Source organism: Rhipicephalus sanguineus, chromosome 7 (genome assembly GCF_013339695.2).
Source record: "Rhipicephalus sanguineus isolate Rsan-2018 chromosome 7, BIME_Rsan_1.4, whole genome shotgun sequence".
NCBI classification, from domain to species: Eukaryota; Metazoa; Arthropoda; class Arachnida; order Ixodida; family Ixodidae; genus Rhipicephalus; species Rhipicephalus sanguineus.
In genome coordinates, this window is record NC_051182.1 from 76,093,359 (window position 1) to 76,110,374 (window position 17,016).

Genomic DNA, 17,016 nt, shown 5'->3' on the forward strand with positions numbered 1-17,016 from the left:
TACGCAGACGCCGACGTCGCTCAACGCAGGAACGGGTGCCTAAGAGCTGCGCTCTATTACGCCAGGTCTGCGCAGAAGGTGCAGCACAGTACCAGCGAAAGCTGGTACTGTGCTGGTACGAGCCCGTTGTAAACTCTGAGCTGGTAGAGCCCGTTGTTAACACTGTTGGGGCACTAATACGAGTACACATGCAAGGTATCCACCCAGCCGTAAATTATAATTATTGTGAGGTAGAGAAGCACCCGTTACGCCATTGTTCGTCTTTCTGCGGATACGTGAGGTACCCGCTACACGTCTGTAAGGTATCATGTGGACTTCGTTGATGCTTCACGTGACTGATGACGACGAAAAGTTATGGCTAAGCACTTTGCAGTGGGTGGGAATTTTTAAACCACAGACTCGCTGCGCAGTTGTGTAACGCCTGGTTGTTATTTTACGCTTCTACCACGCCATATTACATATAGGTTAACGCGATTCTTTGCGCGACATGACACCTGAATGAAGTCTTTTTGCAAATCAGTTGCAAGCACGAGCGTGACTCTGTGGTAAAACACTCGACTGCCACGCTGAGGATCCCAGTTCTAATCACGTTGATACTGGATATTTTTTCTCATTTTATTTTTTGATGACTGTCGGTTACGCCGACGCCGCTCAACGCAGGAAAGGGCGCCTGAGAGCTGCGCTCTCAAATTTTCGGTTCGAGTAAGAATCAAACACAGGCCGACTGTGTGGCCAGCAGGTGTTCTACGACAGAGCCACGCGATTTCTTGAAACTGCTTTGGAAAAAAGCAATACATGAACATCATGTAGCGGGAGGGGAAGTCTCCTAGCGCATGTAATACTGCGTGGCAGAAGTGCAGAATCGCGCCAGGTGTCAAAACATGTGAATTGCACACGGAGTGGGTGTTTTAAAGGCCCACTCATCAAAAAGCCGGCAGATCCCACGCATTGTGGGAATCGATGTAATGCGAAGCAGCCAGCAAACAGCTGCACACATCGTCTTGTATGTCATTGAGGAAAATGCGTGTCATGGTTTTCATGTTAACTCCTATTATTGATGTTCGTCACACAGTAACGTCGCGCAATACCAAATTCGGGGTCGATCAAGCTAGAGAAACGGCCACCAGCGCCCCATGAGCGTGGCACGCAAGTCATGCTGTGCATGACATGCGAGTCATGATTGTCATGTTAACTCGTGTTTTTATGTCCGTCACACAGTCACGTCACAAGATACCAATTTTGGTGTATATAAATCTAGCGAAACCGCCGCCAGCGCCCCATCAGCGTGGCACGTAAGTCATGCTGTACATGACATGCGTGTCATGATGTTAACTCGTGTTATTTGTGTTCTTTACACAGTCACGTCACGCAATACCAATTTAGGGGTAGGTCAAGCTAGCGAAACCGCCGCCAGCGCCCCATGAGCGTGGCACGTAAGTCATGCTGTACATGACATGCGTGTCATGATTTTCATGCTAACTCGTGTTATTTATGTTCGTTACACAGTCACGTCACAAGATACCAATTTTGGTGTATATAAATCTAGCGAAACCGCCGCCAGCGCCCCATGAGCGTGGCACGTAAGTCATGCTGTACATGACATGCGTGTCATGATTTTCATGTTAACTCGAGTTTTTATGTTCGTCATACAGTCACGTCGCGCAATACCGAATTCGGGGTAGATGAAGCTAGCGAAACTGCCGCCAGCGCCCCATGAGCGTGCCACGTAAGTCATGCTATACATGACATGCGTGTCATGATTTTCATGTTATCTCGTGTTATTTGTTCGTTACACGGTCACGTCGCAAGATACCAATTTTGGTGTATATAAAGCTAGCGAAATGGCCGCCAGCGCACCATGAGCGTGGCACGTAAGTCATGCTGTGCATGACATGCGTGTCATGATTGTCATGTTAACTCGTGTTATTTATGTTCGTCACACAGTCGCGTCGCAAGATACCAATTTTGGTGTATATCAATCTAGCGAAACGGCCGCCAGCGCACCATGAGCGTAGCATGTAAATCATGCTGTACATGACATGCGTGTCATGATTTTCATGTTATGACTTGTCATTTATGTTCGTCATACAGTCATGTTACGCCATACCAATTTTGGTGCACATTCGATGAACCGAGCGACCAGGAGAGCACAAAGTCGTAGGCGGCTAGATAGATAGATAGATAGATAGATAGATAGATAGATAGATAGATAGATAGATAGATAGATAGATAGATAGATAGATAGATAGATAGATAGATAGATAGATAGATAGATAGATAGATAGATAGATAGATAGATAGATAGATAGATAGATAGATAGATAGATAGATAGATAGATAGATAGATAGATAGATAGATACGCTCAAAGTCGCAGAAGTTCGCTAAGAAATGCTTCGCATTTAAAAGCGCTCAGACATCTTTGATCAGCATCATGAGCAAAAGCATCCGCAAAGTGAGCAGCTGCGTAGGATCGCGTGTTGCCTTACGGATGCGTAGTGGGCCCTTCGCTGATTCGCAAAAGCAATATTTATGGCGTAGTGGGCACTGCGCAACTGTACTTGCAGTAGGCATTCTGGGATAGTTTGAAACGGCCAACGTTACGCGCACAGTTCTTCCTTTCCTTACAGCACGGTTGAGGCATGCACCGAGAAGGGAAGCGAGGCCAGCATTTCAGAAGGCGATGCGCACGGGGCCCGATTACGCTATCCCGCTCTACTCTTGAAGGCGAAGCTCAAACGTCCTCAAAGTTTTCGTCCTGGTGTTTCAGTATAGCGCAGCAAAAGAATAAATTTTTTTCTTCTCAGTCGATGTTTTATCCTGCCCCGCCCCCCACCGAAAGCTTTCCGCACCTAAGGTGGTTTTGCACGCACTGCCTCAGTGATCAAGTTAGGATGTCGTGTGATGACTTCACCATGTCCCGTCATTATGACGTCACAATTTCTCGAGATCGGTGAGGTCGTGCTGACGTCATATGGTGACGTCATCACGAGATGAATTTTCGCATCACTCCTATTGACGCCGCCGACGGGGGACGCCGGTCAATTTTCGTGTTTGATCAGGCATCTAGGGCTTTCTCCTTAGTATATGAAGCCACCAGCTACGCGGTTTAACCCAATGTTACTAGAATACATTCTAGTAACGTTGGTTTAACCAGCCTTCGCGACGTTAAGTTAGTCAAGCTGCTTCAGTTTTTTATTTGTTAAATGCGAAGCATTCCTTTGCGAACCAACTGCGCTTCGACCGTTTCTGTGTATCTATCTGCCTATCTATCTAGCCGCCTACTTCTTTACACTCTCGTGCTCGTCTCTTTACCTTGGTGCATACCAAAGTTTCCATAGGGGGGCGTGAATGTATGGCGAACCAGACTCGCAGGTCACTGCATGAATAACTTGACTTCCCTGTCGCGTACGTCATAAAATTCTTTCCACCAGTCACGTGCGGCACATACCCGCATGCCGCGGCCCATGGTGTGCGCGTATGCGGGTGCCCCTCAATCTATATCAACCCAGACTTTTAAAATCTGAACCCGACAGTGTCAAGGAGCCCGCGTCACAGAAAATGCGGTGCCGGTGTCGGCGATCTTGTCGGTGGGTTAAATATCCCAGTGGAAGCAAAGAATAAATGTCGCGGCTCGAGCCGGATTCGAACCCTGGCATTCTGCGTGGTATTCAAGCGTTCTACCACAGAGCCACGTTAGTGCCTCAAGCTGCTTCGGAAAAAGACCTTCTACAAGCGTCACATCAGGATAACGCCGATTATGGTTGCAGTGTCGGCTGTCCGCTTTTACATCAATGAAATAAGCGTTACATATGTACACGTAATACTACGAAAGCTATGTCAAGCTTTGCGCGAATACGCCTACGACCACTGCTTATGATGTGCCCATCATCGCACCGTAGTATATGCAGTTCGTAGCGATAAAATAGACGTCTCTGCTCTAACGTGAGTTGTCCGTGAGTTGTCTAACGTGAGTTGTAACGCGAGTTGGCGTAACGTGAGATGTCCTTTACAGGACGGTGTTGTTGACGGTACCTAGTAAGCACGCGATATGCGCACAACTACTCAGTCTACACGAATACGTCGAACCAGCTCGTAACTCTTGGCTCAATGTTCATAATCCGGCACAGGTTGTTGTTGCCTGACTGTTTCACATGAAGCCGATTCCCACAGTATGGATCTACCGGATTTTTCCCATTTTATGCGTCCGGAATGGCAGCACCACTGGCATGTAGTGAACGGCGACCACACCTAACCGCACGTCACTTCTTATGTAACCTTTACCACGAAAAGCGTGATTTTCCATTTCGATGTGGAAGGAGCTGGCGCGTACGCCTAGCCCCACTACCAAAAATTACATGCCCCACCTACCCCGGTTTGGGATAGTGGCGTGCTTCAGCCCACCGTAGTGCAATGGAAAAGGCCTCGGCACGGGAACCCGGCCTCAGTGATCACCGGAAATCCGACACCAGGTAAGTATGCAGCAAGATGCTTTCTGAAGCTACGACCTTCGAAGCATACTGACATGTGACTCAAAGCGAGGAAGTTTGATTTCCGCTAACTCAAGCGCCGTTCGAAAATACAAAACCTTTTGAGGCAACAAAATTAATGCAATAGCTTTGCGCACACACTGCTGTTAATCAAGTTCTTAAAATCATCGAATGGATAAACGGAGACTGCTAAAAGAAGTATTGGAGCAACGTTTAATTATTGTGACTAAAGCGAACAGCTACTGTAAAGTCTTCCGCAGTAGAGCGCTGTCATCGACACAAGTATTTGATGATGGTGGGACAAATTATCAGCTTGTATAATCCGGCGTGACAACGTGATGACGAAGTCCCCGTGAGCAAAAGCAGCGTGACGACGGCAGAAGCACCCCAGCCGTGATGACAATCATTGACAATCAGCTTGACAATCATTGTTTCACTGCGCGCCTGCTTGTTACTTTTCTGTGATCCGCAGCGGTTGTACAGTGGTTACGGTGCTCAGCTGTTGTTGACGCTAAGGTCGCGGGTTCGTTACCATGCGCGGCGGCTGCATTTCGATGAAGGCAAAAATGTTTGAGGCCTGTGTACTTACATTATGGTGCACGTTAAGGAACCCCAGGTGGTCGAAATTTCCGGAGCCCTCCACTACGGCGTGCCTCATAATAATGTCGTGGTTTTGGCCCGTAAAACACCAGCAATTATTGTAGCCCTCTTCTGTCGTGTACTCTGAGGAAGGCTAGCATATTTCCGCAGTGCCTCCCGCCTACACGCGATTAATCAACTTGCCCCTGTCAGCTTTCTTGTCTTTGTTAGATTCACTTGCTAGAGCAACGTCTAAAGACTCTAAACCATGTATGGCGTCTCTTCTAACGATATCATCAGAAGGAAAACGTGATGCGCAAACTCGCATATCCATTACTTGAAGCACGTATATCGGCGGCCAGATTATAACACGTACGCTTGTACCGCGGATGTCGAGGATATCGGTCTTTGACTTGCGATTGTATTTTTCCCATTTATTCTATTATTTAATATTTAGTGTTACGTCGCGATTTCAAATGCGAAGCATTTTTAGCGAGCAAACGACACTTTGACCGTTTCTTCTATCTATCTATCTATCTATCTATCTATCTATCTATCTATCTATCTATCTATCTATCTATCTATCTATCTATCTATCTATCTATCTATACATCTATCTATCTATCTATACATCTATCTATCTATCTATCTATCTATCTATCTATCTATCTATCTATCTATCCGCCCACGTCTGGGCGCTCTCGTGGTCGTTTCCTTAACTCGGTATGCACAAAAATTATAATAGGAGTATATAAGTGCGTGATGAACACATTTAACAGGTTATGACATAAAACTCTCCGCCTCAGTCACGTGTGGCGCATGCCCAAATACCACGGCCCGTAGAATGCGGGTATGAGCCACAAGTGATTGACAGTCTACATCAACCAAGAAATCGTGAGAATAGACGTTCGAAATCTTAACGCGATACACTTAATACTTTCGAGACCGCGGAAAATATCTTTTTCCTGCCACATAAATTTATATATGCTAAATTGTATGGTATGGAACTGGTCATTCCAACAGCATTAATTTCATACAACATATTTATTCGGAATATTATCATAAAATTATCGAAACAAAGAAAAATGTAACAAAAAGAAAATCATAAGAACATATATGCTACCCTGTACAGGTAGAGATTAAAAAATCGAAATATACGTTTTGAACTCAAAGCCGTTATAGAATATTACTGCAAATATAAGCTCGGTAAGTACTAAAGTTATTTACATACATGCAAAAATATAAGCACTAGTTCCCATCATGCCATCGTTCGAAGCAGTTTCTCGACGCGGTGAAACTAAGGTCGGCTGCACATATTTCGCAGAAAACATCTTTTTTTTTCTGCTGAACATTCCTTTTTTCGTAGCATAGTTTGCATTTCTGGTATCTTTCTTTGTGTGTGTGTGTGTGTGTGTGTGTGTGTGTGTGTGTGTGTGTGTGTGTGTGTGTGTGTGTGTGTGTGTGTGTGTGTGTGTGTGTGTGTGTGTGTGTGTGTGTGTGTGTGTGTGTGTGCGTGTGTGTGTGTGTGTGTGTGTGTGTGTGTGTGTGTGTGTGTGTGTGTGTGTGTGTGTGTGTGTGTGTGTGTGTGTGTGTGTGTGTGTGTGTGTGTGTGTGTGTGTGTGTGTGTGTGTGGTTGACATAGGTTGGCAAACTCACCCATGAGTCGACTCACTCAGACTCAGATCGAGTCGAGAGTCTGAGTCTGAGTGAGTAATATTTTCGTGAGTCTGAGTACGAGTGAGTCCGAAGGACAAAATATATTTCATGAGTGAGTCTTAGTGAGCTCCAAACTTTTTTGCCGACCTATGGTCCTATCTACCCAACTTCAGCATTACTATCAGCCTTATGATGACTCCCGTTTATACTCACGTCTACTTACACATACTTCAAAGCACAAGCGTTCATACGCCATCTCAATATTTATTGATCAGAGGCGTGAGGTAAGGGGGGGGGGGGGGCGGAGGGTGGCTTTGGACCTCCCTCTGGCAAAATGTTTCACGGGTAGTTCTTGACAAAAATATCTCGTGTGAGTCATCTCTTTCGATAAAAATGCCCTTACGGGATTGTAACCATTCATAACTCGTATTTGAAGGTGTGAGATCAAAACGCGCCAAGTAGGACATCACTTATATGGGATATTGATGTTAAAGAGCATTGACACTATGGTCAAAAAAGTTAATTATAAGCTAAAGGACTCATGAGTCGACTCGCTCAGATTCAAATCGAGCCGTGAGTCTCAGTCTGAGTGAGTCCGAGCGAGCAATATTTTGATGAGTCTGAGTCCGAGTGAGTTCGGTTGAGAAACATTTCAGTCAGTCTGAGTCCGAGTGTGTCCGAATGAGGAGCATTTTGGTGAGTCTGAGCCCCAGTGAGCCCCAAAGGCAAATTATCTTTTATGAGAGAATCTGAGTGAGCTCCACACTTTTTGCCAACCTTTGGTGGTTGGTGCTCGGCACCCTGAGGTGCCTTTCCGTGTATACGTTGAAATGAACAGTGCATCCCGTTTCCGAATATGCCAAAACCCATAATTTACATCCTCATTTGACCACTTTGTCCCTCATGTGCTGCCGAGTACCAGACTGACCTTTTGTTCTAAAAGAATAGGGCGTGCAAACACGGACGCAAGAAAGAAGTCAAGACAGCACAAACGGCGTTTGTGGTGTCCTGATTTCTTTCTTGTGTACGTGTTTGCACGCCCTATCCTTTTAGGAGGAATACTTACCAACTAGCTCAGCTCTCGGTTATTCTGGCCTTTTGATTTCACCGTTTCCTAATCCACGGAAAGGTTCCTTCGCGGTTGAAAAAATAGCGCGAATGAATCGTCCATGCGTTCCAGGAGAGAAGACACGCGGTGAAGCTTCCTGTGAGACGTGATTGTTCTCTTCTCCGGCTCGGAGATACTCATGAAGGCAAGCAATGCCTTGAACGTTTTCCGTGGCATGACTGACGGTCGAAGAAGGCCTGGTAATATGTGTCGTCGATTCCAATGGCAATGCGCGCGCGGGGCTTGGACGATCTCCGTGTACAGTGACCTCCCTCCAGGATCCGTCCCTCTCGCTGAGCGTTGGCTTTTCGAAAATATGCAGCCACGCATACTTATTTGTGTGGTTGCGCATCTCCTTGACGGCTTCTGCGGTGAAAAAGCCTTCGGGAGGCACTCCGGAGTGTTAGGTCAAGCTACATTCCGCGCCATCTTCGAGGGGAGAACTCCGCTCTTTCTGCAGCCTGCAGAAGATGCTCCCGCCCGAACGAAGTTGACACCATGCAGATAAAAGCTGCCACCTTTAGTACGCACCGGATACGTTTACAGAAATGTGCAGCAGAACGAAACTTACCGGCGGATGCCTGCTGATGATCCGGGGCGGTTTGACGCCCTATCGCCATCCGTACTGAAGTCTGTCTAATCAAAGTCGTCTTCCGTGTCTATGCTGCTACCATCATCCCGAGATTGACGCTCAGATTCATCGGAATTCGTCGAAATTCACCGTTTTCGTGGACCACCCGCGAGCGACGTCGACGTCCTAACCGAAACCACGAGTGCTCAACTCTCCGGCTTCGAAGGAACATTGAAAATCCCCTCTTGGCGGAAAAAAGAAACTCAAAAGCAAAACTAATCAAATACCTCTTTTACCCTTTAAATTGCGTTAGCTGTACAAAAGCGCACAGAGAGTGCCAAAATTTGAACTTGAAGTCATCGATAACATACTATCTAGGGGAAGAGGCGCGGTCACGAAGGTGTTAAAGAGCCCGCGTGCCAGCGTCGGTGCCTGCGTCGGCGGCGTTGTGGGAAAGTGAAAACTACCGACGCAAAAAATAATGATCAGGGTTCGAGCCAAAATCGAACGTCGGAATTCTGCATGGCAGTCAAGTATTGTACCACAGTCTGGTAAGCCCGCGATATGCTCAAAACTGCTCAAAATTCACAATGACGTCGATCCATTCTCGTAACGCTATAGGCTTAAATAAAGCAAGGAAATGTGGTATAGTCTACTCGCTGACTACTTCGCATGAAATCGATTCCCACAATGCGTGGGATGTACCTATGTGTTTTTTTTTAATTTAGAAACAAACGTAGGTAAAAGGTGGACGTAATGCACCTGGTATTCACCCTGTTGATAAAATGCTCACATATTATCACATTATTATAAAGCTTATTATCGAATGCGTATGTATACTGCGGTCTTTGATTTCATGAAATTAATCAAACCGTACGACGTTACTAACTCTTCTATCGCCTTGTTCACTGGTCCGTAATTAACCGAATATTTGAAATGAGTCTCTTCATAAACTACAGTTCACAATTCACACACTTATTGATAGAAATGGCATATTATAGGGTGCTTACAAAAGCAGCATTTGTTTACCAGTAACAACGATGGCATATCACATTATAAAAGAAACTGAGAATATATGTGTTACCGGCCATATTGTGTGCTTCTTTGAAAGTACTTATAGTTTCTCTTTCATGATTTCGGTATACTTTTTTTAATATGAAAAAAAAAACGGAAAGTTTAGCAACTATTTTCCTTTCATATGTCTTAAAGTGATGGGTGCGAAAAGGCAAACGGAACAACAACAATAATGGCAATGACATAAGAAATTAGTATGGCATTATAGTGGTCTGCAAGCGTATACAACAAAATGGCACTACGCTAAGAAAGCAATTCCGCATGGTCATGCAATCACTCAGACAAGCGCCTAATGAAACTGCAAAAATAACAAAAGGGTGTACAGTAGCTGTATTGTGAATACGAATGAATTTTTTTTTATTTCTTCGCACTTAAAATGCACGTTAACTACCGCTCACGAAGGACTTGTCTGTTCACACTGTCTACGAGAAAACCTCGCAGCGCGTTTACGGTCTGGATTTGTCACAATGACGAGGAATAGAAAATGGCAAAAAAAAATAATGGGGCGTTCATGCGCTCAAATAAATACGCGCCGCAGTGCGTGCTGGCCGCGATTAGCTTTGCGACATTGTTATATTATTGATTTTAAATTGAGAGAGAAATAGATAAAGCTGAACATCACGCCAACGAACGATGTGCCAGCGAGGGCGCAGCTCATCCGGTTGCGAGTAGAGTACCACGTGCGCGGGTGTGCCTACGTGCCTGATGGCACAAAGCGTCGCCTGTACCAGCGGCTCGCGTGTTCTCCGTCACGTAGATAAGACGTACACCGTTTCTGTGCAGCGCGCGATGCTTAAGCTGACGCTCGCGAACAGAAAAAGACTTCCCCTTTGGCGCTCGCCCACTCAAAATATATTTAATAGCACACAGTGCGTATTTGTGTGTGTGTGTGTATGTATGTATGTATGTATGTATGTATGTATGTATGTATGTATTTATGTATGTATGTATGTATGTATGTACGTACGTACGTACGTACGTACGCCCGTACGCATGTATGTATGTATGTATGTATGTATGTATGTATGTATGTATGTATGTATGTATGTATGTATGTATGTATGTATGTATGTATGTATGTATGTATTCCTTACTTATCCCCATATGTTCAATACTACTAATCTCACATCCGGACTATAGCACGTTTTCTCGTGACATGTGATTATAGTGTAATACATATTTTATATGAATAAGGCAATCAACAATAGGTTGAGTGCCATCCAGATTTAACGAAAACACTTCGTAAGTGTTCAAGATCGCATAAATTTCGCTTTGCAGGATAAATGTGCCTTACGTAACGCCTAATGACGGCGTCGAGAAATTTTTAAAAAAGAACAGTTCGCTGAATTTTATGCTAAATACCAGCCGCTATGAACTCTTATATATTGATGGAGCGTTTCCCCTAAATGTGTCCGACCCATTCTCTGTTAAAAGAGTTTCGCAACGTAAGAAATATAACAAGGAGATTACATTTGCGAATTTAAAGCGAATACATAACGTAATTCATCCAAATACCAGAAATGAAAAAAAGCGAGCAGCATATGCGGTACACTCCTTGTTGCATTTTATTATATAACTTGACGATGCTATAGAGTGACCGAATGACACACCAAAACCTGTGATAACTTCAGCAATCTTTAATATAAGCTGAAATTGGCCTACATATAAAAATGTCTTGTAATGTGTTATTACACCTCCTAAATATTAAATCGACTAAATCAGGTAGCGATACTGCATCTTTTACATTATTTGATTATACAAAGTCAGCATAATTCTTCACGAAAGGCATTACCAACCGCATATACCGCTACCGTTGAAGTGATAAGTGTACAAAGAACAGCGCTGTATTCGTACTTAAAAGGAGGGCTTTAGAACAATGCTGGCGCTGAAGTTCCCGCGGCTTCATCCCAGCAAAGGTTAAACCAGCATTTGTCCATAATTTTAGCTTGGAATTGGAGAGGGAGAGACATTGCTTTATTTTCGTCCTTATAATTGGAGCCCTGTCGGCTGGAATACGCTCACAGATCAAGTGTTTTTGCTCTTAGTGTAAATTCGGAGCTAACTATAAAATAAGAGCTATAATGGTTCCCTGTGAAAGGAGGGTGTTCGTTTGAGTACTGGAAAACTTAAGTAAATGAAACGGGCGTTTATGCGCTTCGTTTCCGCCTAAATTCGATTCATTTTTCCGGGGCCGGGAGTCGAACCCACACTGTTGTGTTTAGCGGCGTCACCCTTTAGCCCCTAAGCCACCACACCGGGTACCTGCGCCAACAAAAGTGTCCCCCTAATCAGATGCCTAGAGAAAACAATTTACCTTAGGTTAAGTTGGAACCTTGGAAGGCACTGAGATCGGGCTAGTTGGTACTGATCCATATTTCCTGTAAGCGTGTAAGCGTGATTGTGTTACGTGTCCTTCGCGCTTACAGAAAATAAGTTGGAGCATCTGCATAGGCGTTGTTTTAACGCGATTGTGTTAAAGGGCCCCTCACCAGGTGACATATCGAATTTCAGTTAGACATTGGAAGTTGTTGTGAGCCCAATAAGGAGCATTATGCCACAAGAATTTTTCTAATCAGTCCGTTAGAAGCCGATAAAAAGAATAATTTGTAGCGGCGCGAAACCATGATGAGAGGAGGCGAGCTGAAAACCCTTGCCACTCGCCCCGTGCAGCCTTCGCAAGCCAAATCCCTTCCCTGCCCTCTTCGGCACGCGAGCAGGAAGATCACATAACGCCTACGCATGAACACGTCATGCGCACACAATGTCACGAGCGCATGACGTGCCCGAACCAGCCCGAGCCCGAGAGGCACGAGCGGTGTTGTGGCGGCGTTCTTTGCGCTTCATCTCTGCAAGTTATGCTGAATACGCCCTCGCCGATCACTTGGCCACGGCCGCTAAATAAAAAAAGAGGTGCGGCCTGCCGAACGCTGCTTTGCGCCGGTGACAGCGCTAGTTCTTGCTCCCGCCGCCGCAGCGCTGCACAACGGTAAAGAATAAAGCCCCTTGATCTTGGGAAAGTACCGCCATTCACTGTACTCGCCACCGCGCGCGCGTCCTCCTCTCTCCCTCCTCGCCCCTTTCGCGGCCTCCCGTTCTCCGCCGCTCTTTCCGCGCCGACGATTGGTCTCCTTCGCCGTTGCCCTTAGAGACACGTGGATCTTGTGTTTTGCTGGTATTTTTCTTTTTCGCTCGCGCCATTTTACGCCGGGGCTCCGCGTAGCGAACGTTGCGCGCGCTTTGTTTTCTGTGCTTTGCGTGTTGCGCCTATAACTGCAACAACGAGAGTGCGAACGGTTATGCACTTTTTACGATTCCCCAAAGTAAGCGTGATGGCCGGCGCAACAAGCAGTGGCTGCAAAACATGGGCCGAAAAAACCTTGTTTCGACAAGGAACAGTGTTCTTTGCGAGGAAAGGCGCCTTTCTTATCGATCGTGTCAAAGCATTGCCGAATGCAGCGTTTTTAATATTCTTCTGGATGCTCATAAACGTTCTTCTTTTTCTCGGCTATTTACGCGTTGCATAAAAATGGGGCTGTTCTCAATATGCTGAATAATATGCTGAGACTCCATCACTTCGCATGTCGGCAACTGTTATTCAGTCTGAAATGCACAACTACAAAAACTGCTTTCCGCTGCGAACAATACAGCTTCTCGATCGCGCTTGTCGTGATTGTTAGGTTCCGCTTAACGTGAATGTTTGGTGAAAAAAAAAAAAGAAACGATTGGACGAATGACCCTTACTGGCGTTCGTTTTAGGTTCTTGTTTTCTTTTTTTTTTTTTCGAGGGGGAACGTGGATGTCTATGCAAGAAAAATAATAACATAAATGCGATCCGGCGCAAGAAAAAAATATAAAAACAACCACTGCGCAACACAAAACAATAACACCGTGATAGCGAAGGTGAGCGCAAGTGAGCCGTTATCTAGCATGCTGCGGCCGAAATGGCTCGTCTTAGTCACGCCTGCATGCATTAACGCGCTGTCCGTTTCCCAATAAGAAACTAGATTATCTTTTTTTTTACCGGAGTCACACGGGCACTTTTCATCGCGATCACAGTCAATCCCGATCGAATTTCTTGATCGCAATCAACAATCATCGCTACTATACGGTACAAACAAATCCAGATCGAGTATGGCGCAAACGTAAATCAAATCGCAATCTGTGGGAGCCAGATGTCGATGAGTATATCACGAAGGTCTCGATCCCGATCGAACCTGATCGCTATCAAAGTGACCGTGTAGCAGCACCTGATCCGGATCGAGCCTAATCCGGTCGGCCCCGATCACGATCAAAAGTGCCCGCGTGACACCGGTATTGATTACGGTGTTGTCTGCTTTATGACCATTCACCTGACGAGTGCCTATGCTTATCGTAAAGGCACTGCAGTTGTCCCTGTTAAGCTGTATACTTTGAATGGACCTTCGAAAACAGCGCTTGTTTGCGTCACGGGATACCACGTCTACCAATGCTCACTGCATGTACACTGTTATTTTCTAAGTGCTTCTTGGGCTGTATCCGACTATCGAGCTCATAAAATTATTGGCTTGACTGTGAATATGCGCAGCCAATCTCAATCGCACGAATATCCGCGTGGAATATTCTTTGCAAAAAGTGGCTCGGCTCAAAAGAAAACGTGCTACCTCTCCTCACTGTCACTTCCGAGAATATAAAGGCGCTGTTTGTAAACAACAAGCTGATAGTGCGAGATATCGTCTTCCGTCCAACTTTTGTCGCAGTGAAACTTCTGTGTCATGTGTAAATCTGTGTATATTTGTGCAGTGATATACTATTACCACTTTTATATTTTCTTGACACTGTATTTTTCGAAACAGTACTACTTCATAACATAGTTATGCACTAGCGATGATTCTGGGGCTGACTATGATACGACGCTCTTTTTAGTTACGTATAAACCAACGAGTTGCGCGCGCATGAAAATAAAACATCCTGCTGATATTGCACTCTGATTCTGGCTCTTATAATTTGTTTTGCCTAATGAAATTCACAGTTGCAACTCTGTTACACGAAAATGCCGTTGCAATATGTAGTAACTATCATAATACGTTACTAGAGGCGTTTACTTATCCTCAACGTACGGAATGTCTCCTCTCACAGGTAAACCGAGTGCTAGTTTCTTTGACACGAACCTCAAAATACTATTCTGAAATCTCTTTTTACGGCGCTTCTGTTATTGCGGTAGATGCGTTACTGTTGGCCCTACTTGATCGTGCCGAGACTGCGCAAGCGTCTTGGTCAGTTAGGAGACACCCGCGCAAACCTACATTCACGTCAAGATAACACATGGATTGAAAATGTATTATCCACGAAGTCATTAAAAGATGCGACGCTTTAAGCACCTGTGTTGCACATGAGCGCACAGGAAAGCGACAAAAAATCCGGACACAGGCGGACATGACGCAAGCTAAACTATATCATAGAATAACAGATAGCTGAGCTAGTTGGTAAGTATTCATTCTAAAAAGACAGGGCGTGCAAACACGGACACAAGAAAGAAGTCAGGACACCACAAACGCATCTGGTATAAACTATATCAGATGCAGATGCAAAGCATGTTATCATGCGGCAGAAACAACGTCTGCATGAGGGAACGCTCCATAAAACTCCTTTTAAATTAGCATGCCCCATTTGCACGGCTTTCGGAAGAAACTAATCTTTTAATGAACGTTCATTTCAGTGTTCTCGATCTTGTTAACACCGTTTTTCAAAGTTTTCTACACCACTGGGGCGCGCAAGTGGTTCCAAATTACGCGCCTGTATTGAATTCTGCCGCGCGTCCGCGGGAGCCCCGGCGTAAAATGGCGCCGCGCGCAGCGCGCGCCGGCGGCGGGCGAGGAGAATCGAGGAGGAAACGCGCGCGCGGAGGAGAGTGTCGTTACTTTCCTAGATCAAGGGGCTTTAGTAAAGAAAACCCGCTCGCACGGGCGGCCAGCCGGCTGCGTGCATTCGTTTTAGCGGTCATTACAGCCGCCTCACGTTGACCTGTGATTGCATTTCGGCTATTTATGTGCAAGACACGTCAGATGACGTATCAGTATGGTTTCCTTTGCGGTTATTGCTACTATACGCGAGAAGGGCATGCTCACATGAAGACACACCTATAAGCGTGCTGCATAGCGCCGCTGCCAAAAGATAGACGGATGAATGTAAAACTTTATTGAACAATCGTTCTTTTTTTTTTCTTCTACTGGGAACAAAAGTGGTCCACTGCAGTTCGTTGATGTCCTCAGTCGTTTGAATGCTCTAGCTTTTATCTGCGTGCCCGACTTCCTCATTGTGGGGGCTTTTTTAGAGATGCGTGATTGCGTTCTGCTCTTCAAAATAAACTAGCATGACATGGAATATTTGCAATGTATATACTTGCTAAATCAGGGGTACATCTGCTTCGCATTGCACTAATAAGTGCCATTTTTAAATGGCACCTATTCAAACATGAGTTGTTACCATTGAACTGCATTACTGAAACTCAGTAAAAGCAAGCGTCTTGCCTACATATTGTACCAAAATGGCAAGTTGGCCGAGTTGGCGCGTACTCACTTCCTGAAGAAACAGCGCAGGTGAAAAACGAAAACAAGAAATGGCGGAAATACACACAGCGCTGCACACCGAACTGGAGGTTCATTGGATTTTAACTCTCGCGTTTTAACGCGGTCTTCCACGGCAGGGCTGTGTAGGCGGCCGTCCAGTCCAGAGAATCCTTCCGCGTTCGACGTCATTCCACTCACCACGCTTTCTGTTTCAGCAATTTTTGCACGCAAGGGATTGACGACTTCTTTTCTTGAGCTTTGGTACTCGTCTAGTTAATATTGTTTGCTGTTCGATAGACGTCAGACTCTGGAGTTTCCAAGACGTGTGGCGCCACCTGTCGGAGAAGTATTGAGTAGTGCATAGACCGACTCTCTCGCACAGTTTGCTATGGGACCAGGTGCAACTAACGAGTGTGAAAGAACGATTGAGCTTAATATCGCGTGTGTTTGCGCATTTAGAACTCAGAACGAGAGCTGTGAATTCTTCTCCGCTAGTCGGACGCGCCACCGAACCGTCGTGAAGTGCTTGCTGGATCACTCGCCTGAACGACGGCGAAAACAGCAGCAGACGAGACCCCTTCGCACGCTACGAAGAAACTCCGCAAAAGACGCACTGTTGCGTTGTGAATTGCCACGGACGTAAAATACTGAATAACAACGTTCAGTTTTACCGATTTCCGTAGTTGTCGTACGAAGAAGAAAGGCGAGAGCGCTGGATACGGGCCGTTGCGAGCGTGTTGGGTAAGCGAAGTACCCGCGTTCTCCACAGCCGGTGGCATGAATGTGTGGCTCTGCTGTTGTTTTGCGTAGCCCTGATGCAAAACCGTGGTAACCTTCACTATGAAGCTCAGCAGAGGCTCTGACCGCGGTGCTTGTCGTGTAACACGAAGTGAGCAGCTAGAGGCAGACTGGAGACGCGTGATACGCACACCGCGACGAGTTGGTCGTCACAACACAGCATCGCGGACGTACGTTTAGAAGGCTCAGAGTTCTGG

The 17,016-nt window shown here is 45.7% G+C and overlaps 1 non-coding gene across 1 annotated transcript; it reads right to left on the minus strand.

Annotated features, from left to right (window-relative positions):
- Positions 1-4,314: 4,314 nt before the first annotated feature.
- LOC119401040 (U1 spliceosomal RNA) lies at positions 4,315-4,478 on the minus strand. Its single transcript, XR_005185379.1, has one exon. It is a non-coding gene; the product is annotated as a U1 spliceosomal RNA (small nuclear RNA).
- Positions 4,479-17,016: the final 12,538 nt, after the last annotated feature.